We start from the raw sequence: 19,708 nt of genomic DNA on the forward strand, positions 1-19,708 counted from the left end.
ATAACATCAGGCTGAGATACGATAACATTGCTGTTCTCTGCGGAAGTGAGAAAGAGTTTCAGGACCTGTTAATCCAATGAACCGAGTTCATACTACGGGTTGAGAGCAGAGCAGAGAAAGGCAAAAATACTGAATAGTAGTATAAATGAGGTTAGTGACAATAGTGAGATCATAGCTGATGACCATATAGTAGGCTGCTACCTAAGCAGCACCGTAACCCATGACGGACGAACCACGAACTAAAAAAGCAGACTAGCAATGGCAAAGAGAGCATTCCTTGGCAAGAGAAGTTTACTGGTACCAAAAGTAGGTTTCAATTTGAGAAATATATCTCTGATAGTTTATGTCTGAAATAGAGCATTGTACGGAAATGAACCATCGACTGTGGAGAAAAGAAGAGAAAAGAAGAGAATCGACACATATTAGCTGTGGGTTTTATAGAAGTTTGCTTGAAATTCACCAAGGGCTCGATACTGCGATAGGGGATACCACAGTAGGCAATTCAGTTGAAGAGGAGTGGACATCTCTGAAAAGGGCGACCACAGATGTTGGACAGTCGAACATAGGTACAAGGAAGGTAGCTCCGAAGAAAACTTGGGAAACGGAAGAAATACTTCGATTGATCGACTAAAGAAGGAAGTACGAAAATGTTCAGGGAGAGACAGGAATACAGCGATATAAATTCCTTAGGAATGGAATAAACAGGAAGTGCAGACCAACCAAGGTGAAATGGGCGCAGAAAAATGTGAAGAGATCAAAAAAGAAACGATCGTCAGAAGGGCTAATTCCCGTGTACAAAAGTCAAAACAGCCTTTAGTGGAATTAAACGCAGGGGCGGTAACATTAAGAGTCCAATGGAAATTCACTGTTAGAGGCAGAGAAAGAGTGAATGCTGGAAAGCGTGCGATGAAGGTCTTTATAAGACGGAAGACTTTGCTGATGACTTGACAGAAGGACAAATTAGAGCCGATACGGAAGACAAAGGGGATCCAGTATTAGAGTCAGACTTAAAAAAGCTCTGGAAGACTTGAGAACAAACAAGGTGAAAGGGATATGTAATCTTCCATCGAAATTTCTAAGATCATTAGGGGAAATGGCAACCAAACGACTATTCAAGTTGGTGTGTACAACCTACGAGACTGCCGACGTACCATCCTACGCGCGAAAACGTATAATCCACACACATTCAAAGATAACAAGAGCAGAGGACACCGAAAACTATCGCACAGCACATGCATCCAAGCTGATGATAAGAATAATATACAGTAGAATGGGAAAGAAAACTGAAGATCTGTTATACGACGATCAGTTTGTCTTTAGGAAAGGTAAAGGCACCAGATAGGCAGATCTCATCTTGCGCATGATAACAGAAGCAAGAATGAAGAAAAATCAAGACACGCTCATAGGATATGCCGGCCTAGAAAAAGCGTTTGACAATGTAAAACCGTTGCACGATTTTCGAATTTCTGAGTAAAAGAGGAGTAAGGTACAAGGAAAGACGGGTTATGTACAACATGTGCAAGAAGCAAGACGGAACAATAAAATTGGAAATCTAAGAACGAAGTGCTCGGATTGAAAAGGATGTAAGGAATGCACTCCTTAGTCCCGACCGTTCAATCTATAATTCGAAGAATCAATGATGGAAGTAAAACAGAAGTTCAGAAGTAGGATTAAAACTTCGAGTGAAAGGACATCAATGATAAGATTCGATGATGACATTCCTGTCCTCTCTGAAAGTGAAGGAGTATTACGGGATCTGTTGAATGACATGAACATTTTAATAAGTACAGAATATGGATTGAGAATGTAGCAGAAAAAGAAAAGGTAATGAGACATATCAGAAATGAGAACGGCGAGAAACTTAATACCAAAGTAGGTAGTCACGAAGTAGAGAAATTTAAGCAGTTCTTCTACCTCGGAAGAAAAATAACCTATGATGGACGAAGCAAGGAGGATTTGAAAAGCAGATTACTAGAAGCAAAGAAGGCACTCTGGGCCAAGAGAAGTTTTCTGGTACCGAACATATTCCTTAAGTTGAGAGAGAAATTTCTGAGGATGTACGTTTGGAGCTCTGCACTGTATGGTAGTGAGTCATGGACAGTAGGAAAACCGGAACAGTTGAGAATCCAAGCGTTAGAGACGCGGCGCTGTAGAATAATGTTGAAAATCAGGTGGACTGATAACGAATGAGGAGGTTCTCCGCAGAATCGCGGAAGAAATGAACATCTGGAAAACACTGATAAGAAGAATGGGACAGGCTGCTAGGACATGTATTAAAACATCAGAGAATAACCTCCAGGGTACTAGAGGGAACTGTGTGGGAAGACAGATGTTTCACAGAAGAAGGCTGCACTGTGTGGGAAGACAGATGTTTCACAGAGGAAGGCTGCACTGTGTGGGAAGACAGATGTTTCATAGAGGAAGGCTGCACTGTGTGGGAAGACAGATGTTTCACAGAGGAAGGCTGTACTGTGTGGGAAGACAGATGTTTCACAGAGGAAGACTGCACTGTGTGGGAAGACAGATGTTTCACAGAAGAAGGCTGCACTGTGTGGGAAGACAGATGTTTCACAGAGGAAGGCTGCACTGTGTGGGAAGACAGATGTTTCACAGAGGAAGACTGCACTGTAATTCCTTCTCTAGATTGTCGTACAGATGACAAAATGGTAGATATCGAAATAGACGACAGAGGGATAGAGAAACAATTAAAATCGCTCAAAAGAGGTAAGGCCGCTGGACCTGATGGGATACCAGTTCGATTTTACACAGAGTACGCGAAGGAACTTGCCCCTCTTCTTGCAGCGGTGTACCGTAGGTCTCTAGAAGAGCGTAGCGTTCCAAAGGATTGGAAAAGGGCACAGGTCATCCCCGTTTTCAAGAAGGGACGTCGAACATATGTGCAGAACTATAGACCTATATCTCTAACGTCGATCAGTTGTAGAATTTTGGAACACGTATTATGTTCGAGTACAATGACTTTTCTGTAGACTAGAAATCTACTCTGTAGGAATCAGCATGGATTTCGAAAAAGATGGTCGTGGGAAACCCAGCTCGCACTATTCGTCCAAGAGACTCAGAGGGCCACAGACAAGGATTCACAGGTAGATGCCGTGTTTCTTGACTTCCGCAACGCGTTCGATACAGTTCCCCACAGTAGTTTAATGAACAAAGTAAGAGCATATGGACTATCAGACTAATTGTGTGATTGGATTGAAGAGTTCCTAGATAACAGAATGCAGCATGTTATTCTCAATGGAGAGAAGTCTTCCGAAGCAAGAGTGATTTCAGGTGTGCCGCAGGGGAGTGTCGTAGGACCGTTGCTATTCACAATATACATAAATGAACTTGCGGATGACATCGGAAGTTCACTGAGGCTTTTTGCAGATGATGCTGTGGTGTATCGAGAGGTTGTAACAGTGGGAAATTATACTGAAATGCAGGAGGATCTGCAACGAATTGACGCATGGTGCAGGGAATGGCAATTGAATCTCAATGTAGACAAGTGTAATGTGCTGCGAATACATAGAAAGATAGATCCCTTATCATTTAGCTACAAAATAGCAGGTCAGCAACTGGAAGCAGTTAATTCCATAAATTATCTGGGAGTACGCATTAGGAGTGATTTAAAATGGAATGATCATATGAAGTTGATCGTCGGTAAAGCAGACGCCAGACTGAGATTCATTGGAAGAATCCTAAGGAAATGCAATCCGAAAACAAAAGAAGTATGTTACAGTACGCTTGTTCGCCCACTGCTTGAGTACTGTTCAGCAGTGTGGGATTCGTACCAGATAGGGTTGATAGAAGAGATAGAGAAGATCCAACGGAGAGCAGCGCGCTTCGTTACAGGATGATTTAGTAATCGCGAAAGTGTTACGGAGATGATAGATAAACTCCAGTGGAAGACTCTGCAGGAGAGATGCTCAGTAGCTCGGTACGGGCTTTTGTTGAGGTTTCGAGAGTATACCTTCACCGAAGAGTCAAGCAGTATATTGCTCCCTCCTACGTATATCTCGCGAAGAGACCATGAGGATAAAATCAGAGAGATTAGAGCCCACACAGAAGCATATCGACGATCCTTCTTTCCACGAACAATACGAGACTGGAATAGAAGGGAGAACCGATAGAGGTACTCAGGGTACCCTCCGCCACACACCGTCAGGTGGCTTGCGGAGTATGGATGTAGATGTAGATGTAGAATACAAGCATCAAATAATTGAGGACTAGGGTGCTAGTGCTACTCTGAGGTGAAGGGGTTAGCACAGGAGAGTATTACGTGATGGGCCACATCAAAACTATCAGAAGTATGGCGATCAGAAAAGTGTCCCTTTATTTCCTTTATTTCGAAGACAGAATGAAACAAATAATTGAACGACTGGAAACTGAGATTGAAGTTAAAGGTGAGAGTACATCAATGAAAAAGTAAATAACGTCGTTATCCTTTGTGGAAGTGAGGAATCAGTGAAAAAGTAAATAACGTCGTTATCCTCTGTGGAAGTGAGGAAGATTTGCAGCATCTGTTGAATTTAATAAACAGTGAACAGTGGAAAATATTGAGTAGTAACTCAAATGAGTTTAGCAACAAAATTGACATCATAACTGGGGAGAATGTAGAAGACGAGCCGATGGAATTCTGCTGAAATGGAAACAAAATATCACATGATTGACGAAGTAATGGGACATAAGAAGCACACTAGCACAGGAAAAGGAAGAATTCCCCAGCGAAGGGGAATAGTATCAAACTCAGGTGTCAGTTTGAGAAATAAGTATTTGAGCCATTATGTCTGTAATATAGCACTGTAAGGATGTGTACGATGGACGGTGGGAAAACCAGAAACGAAAATTGAACGAATAAGAGATTTGTGGTTTTTATATAAGCGTAGTGAATTCGTAAGAAATCGGGAGTTTCTTTGCAGAACTGGCGAGGAAGAAAATGTGTGGGGAACGAGAAGAAGGGACAGGTCGGTAGATCTGTTAAGACATCAAGGAATAACTTCTTTTGTAATGCAAAATTGTTGGGGAAGACAGAAAAAATGGAAAAGAGCCTATGCGTCATTAGCCGGGAGGCCCCTTGAGGGGCAGGTCCGGCCGCCTTGGTGCAGGTCTTATTATATTCGACGCCACACTGGGCGACCTTCGCGAATCCCCGACCCAGCCGGGCATCGCACCCGGGCCCGTAGGACAGCAATTCGTCACACTGACCACTCAGCTATCGGAGCGGACGGGGAAGACAGATTGCAACATACACAGCAAATAATTGAAGACATGGGGTGTAAGTGGTACTGTGAGGTGAAGAAATTGGCTCAGAACTGGAAATCATGCCTGGCCACATCAAAGGTCAGAAGACTGAGGCTCGCAGAAAAATGTAATCGATCTGTCAAGACCAAGAGACAGTGAGAAATGAAAACATTACCAAATTACAGGAGACTTAGATACCAGAAGCCATATGGCCCTTGAAGTGAAGCACTCCGAGCCCTTACAAAATTGCTGGTGAGGTACTGTTTGTCTGGTACTGTCCTCTCTGGTGGGGTTGGAAAGTGAAGTCAGTGGTGCGTATGAGTGTGTTTATAAGTTACACCTTACGCAGGCGACCAACGTGTGGGAATGGCAGGTGCGTGGGCGTCTGAGGCTGAGGTGGGGATGATGGGAGGAGATCGAGGGAGAGGGGGTGGAGACATTTTGGTTTCGTGGAGGAGAGAAGTGGGGCCGCCACGGCTCTGGAGTGGGGGAGGCGCCGCGAAATTAAAGCCTCTTCCAAATCGGCGTCGCCCGTCGACGTCGGAGTCGCGTCGGCGCCGGCCGAGCCGCCCCTCCCCCTCTCCGCCCCTCTTTTGAGGGCGGCGCGCCCATTTTTGGAGCGGCCTGCCGGGTCCGCCCGGGCCTTCTCCGGTGTTGAGCAGTGCGCCCCAAGACGCTGCGTCGGCCGCCACTCGCTTGTTCGTCCGCCCCGGCACCGCCGCTGCTCTGGTGAGTAACAGGTGTCTTCGCGCCGCCGCCTAACCAGAAGACCTCGCTCCTAACAGCCACCGCTAACCGACTTCCTCCCCGCGGCGACGAGTTCTGCGCAAAATGTCCAGCCTCGCTCTGCACATTGAGGATAACGTGTTCCATCGCAGAGGAGTAACAACAAACCACGCAGCTGTGCGGCCCAGCGCCAGACTAACATACACAACTCCTATCTCCTTGTGACAACGTGCCTGACGGAAGAGCAAACTAACTTGAGACAATAACATAGACGTCTGGTCATGATTTATGTGAAGCTGACCGATGGCAAGTCCACTGATAGAAGTTAAGTTGTTTTGGTTCGCCGTTTAGTTACTAGTCATCTGATTCCCCAGTTTGAAGTAAGTACCGCGAAAGCAATCCTTCGGGCACCAGAATGAGCGGAAGTTTGATGATTTATCACCTGCAAAGTGACATAATGTGAAAACAAGATATGTGGTAATGCCAAATCGTGCCTGAACTAGATAGGGACGAAGCCATTTAACCACGAAATCCAGTTGATGTAACCTAAATTTTATGGACAAAGTGCAGCCGAAGATTATAATATAATGGAGTACAGTGATGTCTCTTAGTGCGAGTGGAATTCGGAAGACGAAGGCGAGAATCAGTGGGTGTGCAACTTCGGAGTGCTAGGTAGGCTCTAGCATTAAGGTCGAATACAAACACCGTCGGAAGTGGTACGTTAAAGTGCCTGCAACGAGGATTATCGGATGATTAGCTGTACCTCAAGAGCTCTCTCCGTCCGAATAGGCCTCGCAGGTCCCAACGGTACCGACCGACCGCCGTGTCATCCTCAGACGATAAGCGTCACTGGATGCGGAAACGGAGTGGCAGCTGGTCGGCTCTCCCGGCCGTTATCAGCTTTCGTGACCGGATCTGCTACTTCTCAATCAAGTAGCTCCTCGATTGGCCTCACTAGGGCTTCCAAACAGATCTCGACGGTGGCCGATCGAAGTACTAGCCAAGCCCGATAGCTCTTGACTTTGGATCTGACGGGAACCGTGTTACCACCGCTGCACAGTACCTCAAGAGCATTTCTTATATCACTTGTACCAGTAACACCTGTGTCATGCTGTAAAATAGCCATAGCACACTATGCTGTTAGAAGCAATATAATCTACCACTCTAGTGCTACAACTTTGTATTCCTTGCGACGAATTTTGACGCACGAAAGGGCATCTTAAATTTGTTACCCATCAGCTAAGTTGTTTTACAAACAAAAATTAGATTTTGTTATGTCCAAGACAAGTGATAAAGGATGAAGAGCCACGAGAAGATCATAACCTGTCATCCTTCATGTGCATAGTACTATTGTTAAGCGGTGAGCGTTTCATGATGTCTACGATAATATCAACATAGTTTCCGTTGTACCACTAACATTACAATCATTTAATATAAATGCCCTAAAGGGTATAACTGATAATAATTTGATCATAAAAGTATCTAGAAATCTGCAGCCTCTTATGTACGAATGAAAAAATATATTTAGTTCGCTACTTCATATCCACACCGCTACCAGTCTGCAAGATATGTAATGTGGGGCAGTGACGTACATTGCCTATTAACGAAGAACACAGGAAGAAAAGTACAGTTTCTAAAAGACTAAACACCAGCTCAAGGAGGCAAAGATGTGGCAAACGCGGCGTTTATCCAATCGTTAAAAAGCATTACACTAAATATCTGAAAATTAGGATGCAATAGCGTCGCCATGAAACTGTGCACATGAAATTGATGATCAGTAACAAGTTAAATTTGACTGTATGTAACACACACTGTGATGATATTGTGGATCACGTTTGACATGTCTTCACTGCTTGTCTAAACAGGAAAGATAAAGGGCATAAATGTCCGAATTGTACAGTAGTAAATAAAAATATAAGATCAAAGAAATCATAAAAGTACAGTTGGTCTACAAACACTATCCCATACAATTTGATTATCATACCGATATTAAGACAATAAAGATTACAGAAATGATGAAACGTACGTTGAAAATTTGTGATCTCCCGCACTCAGACGCTGTATGCCCTGACAGAGATTGAACTCATAGAAACGACGAGAATGTTATCTGATATCTCAGCGATAACTGTATCTACGTATTCACAGTATTTGAAATTCTGCCTTGAATATTCCTATAGCGTATAGAGCACCCTACGTGGATAAAATCACAATAAACATTTACTATGCGGCGGAGTCTGCGCTGTTTTGCAACTTCCAGACAGAGTAAAGCTGCCTACTGGACGGATGTTCGAACCTGAAGCGTTGCCATGCTCTTACCCCCTAAGCTAGCCTATACGGCTCACATACGACCTCCACTGCTTCAGTTTACCAGTGCCTCTCCTTCGTTTCACTGGTCTACTGTATACCTTGCTGGAGTTAGCATTACTGACTTGGAGTTCATTCCACCTTGCCGGATTAGGACATCTAAATGCCCAGCCGACTAGCATTCCTGGCTCCCTATGTGAAACAGTACTCACATATACCTTGTTGGACTTGCACACCCACATACTTTATTGATTAGTACTCTTGCATACGGTTCTAGAACAGTTCTCCTGCATATTTTGCTAAACTCTTGCATACTTGCTAGAATGTTTCTCCTGCGTACGTTGTAAGACTATCACTCTTGTATATCTTGCTAGATTATCCATCCTGCATACTTTGCTAGACTAGTATTCTTGCAGACCTTGCTGGACTAGTCCTCCCACATACCTTGCAAGGCTACCACGCTCGCATATCTTGTTAGAATAGCGTAAGGCATACCTTGCTAGACGAGCCCTCTTGCATATCTTACTGGAGTAGTTCCCCTGCATACCTTGCAGAAGTAGCGCTCTTGCATACCTTGCTGGTTAAGCACTTCCGGTATAAGGTTCAAATGGGACTTAACTTCTGAGGTCATCAGTCTCCTAGAACTTAGAACTACTTAAACCTAACTAACCTAAGGACATCACACACATCCATGCCCGAGGCAGGACTCGAACCTGCGATCGTAGCGGTCGCGCGGTTCCAGACTGTAGTGCCTAGAACCGCTCGGCCACCATGGCGGGCCCGGTATAAGGAAAACAGTGTTCAGAGACGTACAGTTTCTGAGATACGTGAAGAAACAAGTTAAAATTATCTTCTAGTGCGCTGTGTCAGCTGCTCTAAGGGGCGATAACAGTTATCTGTAACACTAGTAAATATAACTTTTGTAACATACTGATGAGATAATAACACCCAGCGTTGAAGTAAACAACGAACTTGCAGTATTCACGCTTGGTGTTTACATGTTTGTTCCTGTAGCACGACGGACGCACGTCACCAGGACATGGGACCTTATTCAAATCATTGCCTTTCCAACAGCCTATATTTATCTACCGAAACATAATATCCAGTCCATCTCTGTAGCTGTGCGATTAGTCCGGAGGATTGCTAACCGAAAGGGCCAGTGTTTGGTTCCTGGTCTGGTCGGAGATTTTCTCCGCTGGGGACTGGGTATCGTGTTGTCCTGACATTCGCATTGTCGTAACTGACATTCCACTAATGAGATGGCTGTATGGACACGCCCCGAAAGCCAATAAATTATTTTTTTTTAAAAAAAACATACTATCTGCACCAAACGCTACTGTATAGAGGAGGTGCAAGATTTATCGTCACACTATTCGTCCGTTCCTTTTCTGTTCTGTTCGCGAAAGGTGTAAGGGAAATTTGATGCATCCTAATCTTTCCTAGTAGTTTCCGTATGCGCATCATGCAGTCTAATGAGAGAGCCTCTTTGGTCAGCTGTTCGCACTTTGGCCACCACGGTGGTATGGAGGACGTGGTCGTGGTCAGAGCCGCGGTGCTGGCGCTATCGGGTGTCTGGGACGGCCGGGCTCGCAGAGGCGCTAAAGATAGCCGCTCTCCCGCGTCCGCCTTCATAATAGCCGCGCTTCATACCGGGCGTGGCTGCAGGTCCGCGTATGGCTTCTGGCGGGCAGAAACCGTCAAACACATTGCGGCGGAACAAAAAGCTCAAGTTGTTATTCCATCGTGTTTAGACTCTAATACGTGTACGCAGCGTAGCTAACAGTAGGTGATCACTAACAGTACATAGCACTAAACTGCGTGGGGTGGGTGGCTGCGGGGAGGGGGGAGGGGAGGGGGAAAAAGAGGTAAGGGGAGTAGTTAGACGGGGACTATGATACAAACTGTATTGCTTTCACTTTCGAATAAAACACCTCAGGCAGTGTTGGTTACACGTAAAAAGTTCATTATAGAGAATTACACTACTGGCCATTAAAATTGCTACATCAAGAAGAAATGCAGATGATAAACGAGTATTCATTGGGCAAATATATTATACTAGAACTGCCATTTGATTACATTTTCACGCAATTTGGGTGCGTACATCCTGAGAAATCAGTACCCGCAACAACCGCCTCTGGCCGTAATAACGGCCCTGATACGCCTGGGCATTGAGTCAAACAGAACTTGGATGGCGTGTACAGGTACAGCTGCCCATGCGGCTTCAACACGATACCACAGTTCATCAAGAGTAGTGGCTGGCGTATTATGACGAGACAGTTACTCGGCCACCATTGACCAGACGTTTTCAATTGGTGAGAGATCTGGAGAATGTACTGTCCAGGGCAGCAGTCGAGCATTTTCTGTATCCAGAAAGACCCGTACAGTACCTTCAACATGCGGTCGTGCATTATCCTGCTGAAATGTAGGGTTTTGCGGGGATCGAATGAAGGGTAGAGCCACGGGTCGCAACACATCTGAAATGTAGTGTCCACTGTTCAAAGTGCCGTCTATGCGAACAAGAGGTGACCGAGACGTGTAACCAATGGCACCCCATACCATCGCGCCGGGTGATACGCCAGTATGGCGATGACGAATACACGCATACAATGTGCGTTCACCGCGATGTCGCCAAACACGGATGCGACCATCATAATGCTGTAGAGAGAGCCAGGTTCGTCGTTGAGTACTCCATCGCAGGCGCTCCTGTCTGTGATGCAGCGTCAAGGGTAACCGCAGCCATCGTCTCAGAGCTGATAGTCCATGCTGCTGCAAACGTCGTCAAACTGTTCGTACAGATGGTTGTTGTCTTGCAAACGTCCCCATCTGTTGACTCAGGGATCGAGACGTGGCTGCACGATCCGCTACAGCCATGCGGATATGATGCCTGTCATCTCGACTGCTAGTGATACGAGGCCGTTGGGATCCAGCACGGCATTCCGTATTACCCACCTGAACCCACCGATTCCATATTCTGCTAACAGTAATTGGATCTCGGCCCACGCGAGCAGCAGTGTCGCGATACGATAAACCGCAATCGCGATAGGCTACAATCCGACCTTTATCAAAGTCGGAAACATGGTGGTACGCATTTCTCCTCCTTACACGAGGCATCACAACAAAGTTTCACCAGGCAGCGCCGGTCAACTGCTGTTTGTGTATCACGTTGTAAGTGTCGCCACCGGTGGCAACCTTGTGTGAATGCTCTGAAAAGCTAATCATTTGCATATCACAGCATCTTCTTGCTGTCGGTTAAATTTCGCGTGTGTAGCACGTCATCTTCGTGGTGTAGCAATTTTAACGGCCAGTAGTGTAGCACGGTAATTATTTTATCATGTTTCTTGTGCAACTTTCTTGGGTAGTTGCTTCTTGCAGCACTGGATCTGAAGGTCATCGGTGTATAAAACTGAAACCGCTGCCCTTCCTTCCTTCCTTGTTACAGGGATCCTACAGCTATCGTTGCATCTCGCATCTCTGTCGCCAAATGTTTTGATTTCTCCATTCATCATCATCCATTCTTTTGACTTGCCCAAAACATCCTAGCTACCTTTTTTCTACTTTTTCGTAATACTATATAGTGCGTCTATGCCCTTTCTCTTGTTTCCTCATTTCTTATGTGTTTAATGTCGGAAACTCTGAAGGCTCTTCTCAGCTGATCAATTTCTAGGTTGTCATTGGTTCCACGATGGATTTATATTAATGAATTTCAGCCTTTAAACTCGTCTTTCAAGACCAAAGTGCAGGGTTTAATTTCTGGATAGCAGCCCTTCCCTGCGTGATCCGTTGTCGGATATCTCTGTCACATCTACCAACACGTGACAGGTGCTTAAACTCTTTATACACTTAAATAAGATATCCCGTCTTCTCAAAATAAATTTTCGAAACTCACTATCCGTACTCTTCCAACAACTCCTTAAGCATATGCATGCTGTTTCATGTGCAACTTTCTTGTATAGTTGCATCTTGCCATACTAGACATGAAGGGCATTTGTATATCAGATTGTAAACGCTTCCATTCCTTCTATCCTTGTTACGGGGATCCTACAACTGTCGCTGCATCCCGCATCTCTGTGGCTAAATGCCTCGATCTCGCCATTCGTCCTCATACTCTTCAATTCCTCTTCTCTCCATCGCTTCTTGGATATCAATTAGCCACACTTTCCGTGGTCTTCCTCTTCGTCTCCTTCCAGGAGGTTGCAGCAATGACGCGGTCCTCAGTATAGAAAAGCGTGTACATACATTGATTCCCTACCGAAATCCCCACGCCCATGAGCTTCCTACACCACAGAATCAGAGTTTTCTGCTCATAGATCTTAAAGGGTGTGGGAGGCTTGATTCAGTCCATTAGTTATTCTGAAGGCCTCTCTAGAAATTTATTTTCCTACTTTAACCTCTTCCCACATAAAAAATAAGCAGTGTCGGTTTAAATAAATTCACTGAAATAAAATGATCACAATGAATTTTTATTCTGCAAGGGAATGTGCGCCCATTTGAAACTTGCTGTCAGATTAAAACTGGGACTCGATCCCGGATCGATTTCACGCTGTAGGAACTTACTCATGTGACAGGGTATGGGTAAGAAAGAAATAACATAACTACAGAAACATTTGACGTGCGTTTCAATGATGCTTGTTAACATGTATAGCAGATGTTAAAAACTGAACTTTAGATTCTCAGTCAGCACCTCATTTGCTGTACATGCCTTCCAGCACCATAAAAAAGAGCGTCAATTTTTCCTATTATCTATTTTATTTCTCACTTTTAGACAAATCATTTCACACAACATTTGACCGTTCCTTTTCCAAAAATTCTCCTAGCAACTTCTCGAAGTGACGTGAATTTAGTACTTCTTTCGAAGGAAGCCTTTTTGAAAGGTAAATACTACACCAATGCAACGTTTTATGCATAAAGCAGTTACATTTCGAAGAGATAAACCTTTTGACACTTCATTTACCTCAAAGCGTCTTCTGTTCTCGAAATGACCTGAATATATTGTTTGATTCGAAGGAAGCGCTTTCGACAGTTTAGTATCAAACAGATGTAACTTACTATGCGTGAAACACTAGGCCTTGGAGAGACTAACTTTTTGACACTTCATTTACATTGTTAGCCGTAAAATATTTCAGTTTCTTCTCAAACCACTGATATGGTTCTTCTTAATTACCGTGACTAATTTCAAACAATTAAACTCTTTTTTTCCTTTTTAAAAAGTAGACCTCATGCTGGTCAGTTTGATATTTCATTTGTCCATATCCCACCATTCGTTTGGCTATGAAAATTCGGACAAGAATTTTCCCTCAAATCCCTGTTAAGTTTTCTAGTGGTTTTCACAATGTCTGTGTTTATACAGTGCCTGTATATTACAGCACGCTTGTCTGAAGGAACAGACAGTGTTTTGGCGATTCACAGCTGTTGTAAATATATAAAAAACCATATTGACAGGCTAGAATGGCGGTATTAAAAAAAATTTCTCTCCGTCTGTGGGATCCCAAAGGGCGAGCATAGGGGTTAGGGAATATATGACACACCGAAATTTGGGTCGGTCCGGCGGGCTTGCACGGATATTTAAAATTGTTAAGGCGACCGCTTACGATAAGCAGGGAATCCAGTTTCGAGTCACGATCGGGCAAAAATTTTCACGTGTCATCAATAAAATGTACAGCTGACGTCAATACGTATTCACGATTTGCGAATCCATTTCGTAATTGAGTTTTCGTTAATGATACTAATTACTGTCAAGCAGTTAAACTTTTTTTATTTATTTTTTTTAACTAGCCCTCACGGTAGTCACTTCCCTACCCCATTTGTCCATTCCCCACTCTTCACACGGCTACGAAAATTCGTAAAATGCTCCAATCTAGAATTTCTAGGTAGTTTTGTTTTGCTTCGATTCAAACATTTGCTCAAGAATACCCTCGGGAAGGAGTACACGAAGCAGATCTGGTAGAAGTGCGTCACGGTCCCCCCAGTTCCCCAGCCAGCAGTCCCTGCAGACGAGGCCCCGGTGACCCAGATTCTGTTGGGGACTCTGGGGACGGCTGACCTCTTCGGCGGCCTCGATTGCAGAGCTTGCCGCAGGGGAGACAGCGCCGTATAGCCCCGCTAGCCGCGCTGCGCCTGCGTGCTCGCTACCCGGTGAACACTCCCTGCCCACTAGTACCGGGTGTCGTGCTGCGGTGCCCTTACCGCTTTAAGCGCAACTGTTAAATTCTCAGACGCAGAATTTTTCTTCGTACACACAGGGACACATCAGTTTCCCAGTAAATATCATACCACTGATTTACATTGAATAAGATTTAACATGAAGGAACTTAATCCATCCTATTTACAATAAAAAGAGCGAATGTAAGAGAGACATTATAAAGTAATAACATGAACATTAATTGGGCACACCATGTACAATATCTCGGAATAATACTCGATAGTAAATATACAAAGATAATATTAATAACAAAAAAGACACGGTAATAAGGCTAATTCATAAACTTTACACGTTTCTTGCAAGTTCAGAAATGAGTACACACAAATTTCATACTGCACAAAACGACAATACTACAAACAATGTCGTAAGAATGTACCACATGAGGAACGACCAGCTATACTAATATAAGAATGCTACAAACAATTGAAAACTGTTCCTTCCGGATTATTCTCAAGGTACCATGCTGGGAACGCACAGTAGATGTGCACATTGAACTTAATATGACAACAGTTCGTGAACAATAAGAAAAACAAATACGAAAAAGAAAGAGGACCAGGAGACTGCTAGAAAAGATCGATCGTTTAAAACCAACGTCAAGGCATCTGGAATACGCAGGGCCCTTAGGACCAGAAAAATGGCGGTAGATAAGTGTCCCTAGATCCATTGTAAGAGATGATAATTCAATAAAAGACTGACCAGAAATGACCATAGTAGGCCAAATGGGCACTAGCCCATTCGGCTGTTAAAGATCGCTGATAATTGAAAGTATGTAAATGACTCAACACACATAGAGAAAACCAGCCACCAAAGGTGGCCTTACCTTAAGGGGGGTAGGACGCCAAACGGGCTGACTTGGAGCAGGAGAATCACCACAGGACATTTTAATTTCTACGGTCTATACTTTTACAAATAAATTCATAAAACTTTGTCACCATGACCAGGAAGGATTGAGAACTCACACTGATTGCAGTGGAAGTTCAAAAACGTAGCAAAATAACTTTTTTTACCTATGAAATTTCATCATTTTTTCACTTATTACTGGTTGCATTTGTTGCTATAGGTACACTTTTCTTCCTAAGTAAGAGAGATTCTTCGATGAATTTTTCATAGCGTACAAACATTAGTTACAAGTGTATGAAACTCTAGAACTTTCCAAATCTATTAAAAAACTGTGGAAAAAAATGAGATAATTAACTATAAAACTTGAATTTTTTTCTAAACATGAAGTTTAAAATGTAACAGTTCATTCATTTTTTCATAAATTAAATAACTTCTAGAGTTTCATACACCTGTAGCTATGGTTTGCATGCTCTGCAAAAGTCATCGAAGAATCTCTCTTACTTAGGAAGAAAAGTGTACTTATAGCAACAAATGCAGCCAGTAGTAAGTGAAAAATGATGAAATTTCACATGTAAAAAAAAGTGTTTTGTTACGTTTTTGAGCTTCCACTACTATGAGTCTGAACCCTAAATCTCTCTTGGTCATTCTGTTAAAGTTTTATGAATTTATTTGTAAAAGTATAGACATTGGAAATTAAAATGTCCTGTGGTGCCTCTCCTGCTCCAAGTCGGCCCATATGACGTCCTACCCCCTTTAACAACAGTATTCACTTTGTTATATCTTGCACGATTGGCTAATTTTGGCCTTAAGTCCATTTGCAAGCATAGTCTACAAAGAAACTGATCCTAGATACAACAAGTACAATTTTGGCTTACTGACACACAAAAATATTGTATTTTATAACAGACAGCCTAAAAGTATACTTACAGGTTTCGACATGCAGTGCAATTAGCCTGTTACTAAATGGCGGATATAATAGATTAGAAAGAGACCACGTAACTCGCAAGCGTCGGAATTAAAATCGGAAAACTTACTGCATGCAGTAATAGTAGGTAATTACTAGTAAGTGACGATACAAGCTATTGCAACAGCATAATTTTATCTCTATAAACAGTTTTGCAGTACTTGTGAGCGGTTTCCATTTACTTTCTGATAAGCAATATAAAATACACCATAACCTGTTCATTCTATACCAGCAACCTCAGTTACTTGGAAATATAGAATTATGTCGAATATTTCGTGCCTTATGTAGCGAGAGGGTCCGTGTAAACGGAGATATTGAGAAGTAAGCAAATGAAAACTTTCTTGTAATCTCACTAGATTGTATGATAAACGCTGAGGAGTTAATGAAATTTATATGGTGTCTATAAACAAGACATCATAAATAATTTAGGAACATAGCAAATTTAGGCACGATTATAAAAAAAAAATATTTTATTTCGGAGTGACAACAGTCACGGAATAATGCAACGGTAAAATTTCGATCGAAATTTGGACTATAAACAATATGGATAGGAAAATAAAAGAAGCTTTTGAAATGTAGTGTTACAAAAATGTTGAACGTTAGACGTGCTGGTAAAATAAGTAATAAAGAGGCGAGGAAACGAATTTGGGAGGAGAAAGCTTTTTATCACAATTTGACTCAAATAACAGGTTGATAGGACACATTCTGAGCCATCAAGGAATAAGAATGAAAATTTTCACTCAGCAGCAGAGTGTGCGCTGATATGGACCTTTCTAGCAGACAAAAACTGTGTGCCGGACTGGCATTCGAACCCGGGACCTTGCCATTCGCGGACTAATGCTCTACCCACTGAGCTATCCAAGGGCGACTAACAACTCCTTCGGCCAGATTTACTTCCGCCGGAACTCCATCTCGTAAAGCTGTAAGAACAGGTTGTTAGTCGTGCTTGGGTAATTCAGTAAGTAGAGCATTTGTCAGCGAATGGCAAAGGTCCCAGGTTCAAGACCCGATCCGGCAAACAGTTTTAGTCTGTCAGGAAACTCTATCAAGGAATAATTTTCTAATGGTAGGAAGGGTATTACATAAAAATCTGTAGAGGAAGACAAAGCCTAGAAAACGCAGTTGCGTTTCCAAAAAGCAAGTTCAAACCGCTAAGAAAAATGCAGTCCTCCATTTACGTTATGAACAGAAAGTTCGAGAGGCAAAAACTGGCCAGGAGCAGGGAGTGTAAAACTTATACTCGTGTGCGTTTGGAAAATTAATGTCGATGCATTTTCACTTGAAGGTACTGATTAGTGCTGAAATATTCGCTTCATATTATCGCTAACATACATAAATATCGAGGAATCGTTTCTCTTTCAGCGCCAACGGCCTTGCACGCGTGGTAACACCGGTTCTCGTCAGATCACTGAAGTAAAGTGTTGTGGGGCTTGGCTAGCACTTGGGTGGGTGACTCTCCGGGTCTGCTGAGCGCTGTTGGCAAGCTGGGTGCACTCAGTTACTTGACTGAGAAGTAGTGACTTGCATCACAAAAACTGACGACGGCTGAGACAGCTGTGTGCTCACCACATGACCCTCCGGTCCGCGTCCTGTGACGTCTATCGGTATCTGACGGAGAGAGAGTTTCTCTTTCAGTGCGTTAATTGTGCCGAAAATTATGCAACACTCAGGGTAAGAAAACTGTAGACGTGAAGAAATCGTTCAGTAATCGTATACAGTGAAGCACGGCATGTTTTCAATGCGTTAAATCATGTCAATTGTTACCAACCTCTTACACCAATGCCAGGAATAGCATATTCTACAAAAAGATCAGATTACTAGCCACACGAATTCTATTGACTGGCCGGCCGGTGTGGCCGAGCGGTTCTAGGCGCTACAGTCTGGAACCGCGCGACCTTTACGGTCGCAGGTTCGAATCCTGCCTCGGGCATGGATGTGTGTGATGTCCTTAGGTTAGTTAGGTTTAAGTAGTTCTCAGTTCTAGGGGCTGATAACCTCAGAAGTTAAGTCCCATAGTGCTCAGAGCCATTTGATTTTCTATTGACTGTTTACTCTCACGAGTAAAAACTGACATTTGTTCTGCCTATGCTACAGTAACAGCACGCAACGAAATATAATAGATAGGAGTTTTAAAGACGTAGTTCAAGAAGAAAAATTAGCTAATAGTATAAGCAGTTTTGCGGTTGTAAACTTCCTTAATAATATTATCTCAAGCCGCGAACGCCTGTAGGAATGGGAATGAACAGTTTAGCCTTTGCCGCCGTCTCTGCGAAGGACCGGCGCCTTGAGTCGTTGCGAGTATTTAACACCGAGTCCTCATCCGGGCTGAGGCGGCGATGATTAAGGCAAGCTGCTTTCTCTGCGCCTCGCGTCGGCGTCTTTCATCGCCTTTCATCGTAAGACCGCCCGGCTTTCGAGTGCGCAAAGAGACGGACTGAGTTTAAGCAAAGAGCGCCGGAGACGGCTTCTCAGGCAAACGAAAATGGATGGTTTACGCTCCTCAGCCGCGCTAGCTACCTAATTATGAGTACCAGCGTCTGAATGCAGGGCCTGATGGCTGTTTTGAATACTATGATATCAGTAAGTACAAAACATAAAAAAGATCTCTAGTCCAACATTCAGTAAATAACCATGATGATTGGGTGCTTATCATAACGGCTATACTTCACGCTGAGGTGACAAAACTGTTGGGATTCCTCCTAACACGTCCTTTTGCCCAGCGTAGTGCAGCAACTCCAACTGGCACAGACTCAACAAATACTTGGAAATCCCCTGCAGAAATACTGAACCATGCAGCCTCTATAGCGGTCCATAACTGCAAAAGTGTTGACGGTGCAGGATTTGTTGCACGAATTGAGTTCTCGATGATGTCCCACAAATGTTCGATGGGATTCATGCCGGCCGATCTGGGTGGCCAAACCATGCGCTCGAAGTGTACAGAATGTTCTTAAAACCACTCACGAACAATTGTGGCCCGGCGACATGGCGCATTATCATCCAACAAATTTCCATCGTTGTTTGGGAACATGAAGTGGCTGCAAATGGTCTGCAACTAGTCTAACATAAGAATTTCTAGACAATGATAGGTTCATTTGGAACAGAGAACCCAGTCCATTCCATGTAAACACTGCACACACCATAATGGAACCACCACTAGCTTGCACAGTGCCTTGTTGACAACTTGGGTCAATGGCTTCATGGCGTCTGCGGCACATTCCAAATGGTTCAAATGGCTCTGATCACTATGGGACTTAACATCTGAGGTCATCATTCCCCCAGAACTTTGAACTACTTAAACCTAACTAACCTAAGGACACCACACACATCCATGCCCGAGGCAGGATTCGAACATGCGACCGTAGCGGTCACGCGGTTCCAAACTGAAGCGCCTAGAACCTCACGGCCACTCCGGCCGGCTAGCACATTCCAACCCTACC

General features: G+C 43.6%; 1 protein-coding gene across 2 annotated transcripts in view; it reads left to right on the forward strand.

Moving 5' to 3' along the window:
* The first annotated feature begins 5,810 nt into the window (after positions 1-5,810).
* The window catches only part of LOC126413336 (tropomyosin-1), a 102,246-nt gene continuing 88,348 nt past the window's right edge, over positions 5,811-19,708 (forward strand). For both annotated transcript variants that reach the window (XR_007575366.1, XM_050083247.1), the window contains exon 1: positions 5,811-5,967. The gene's annotated coding sequence lies outside the window, so the exon portion shown is untranslated. The remainder of the gene's footprint in view (positions 5,968-19,708) is intronic.

This window comes from Schistocerca serialis, chromosome 7 (genome assembly GCF_023864345.2).
Source record: "Schistocerca serialis cubense isolate TAMUIC-IGC-003099 chromosome 7, iqSchSeri2.2, whole genome shotgun sequence".
NCBI lineage: Eukaryota > Metazoa > Arthropoda > Insecta > Orthoptera > Acrididae > Schistocerca > Schistocerca serialis.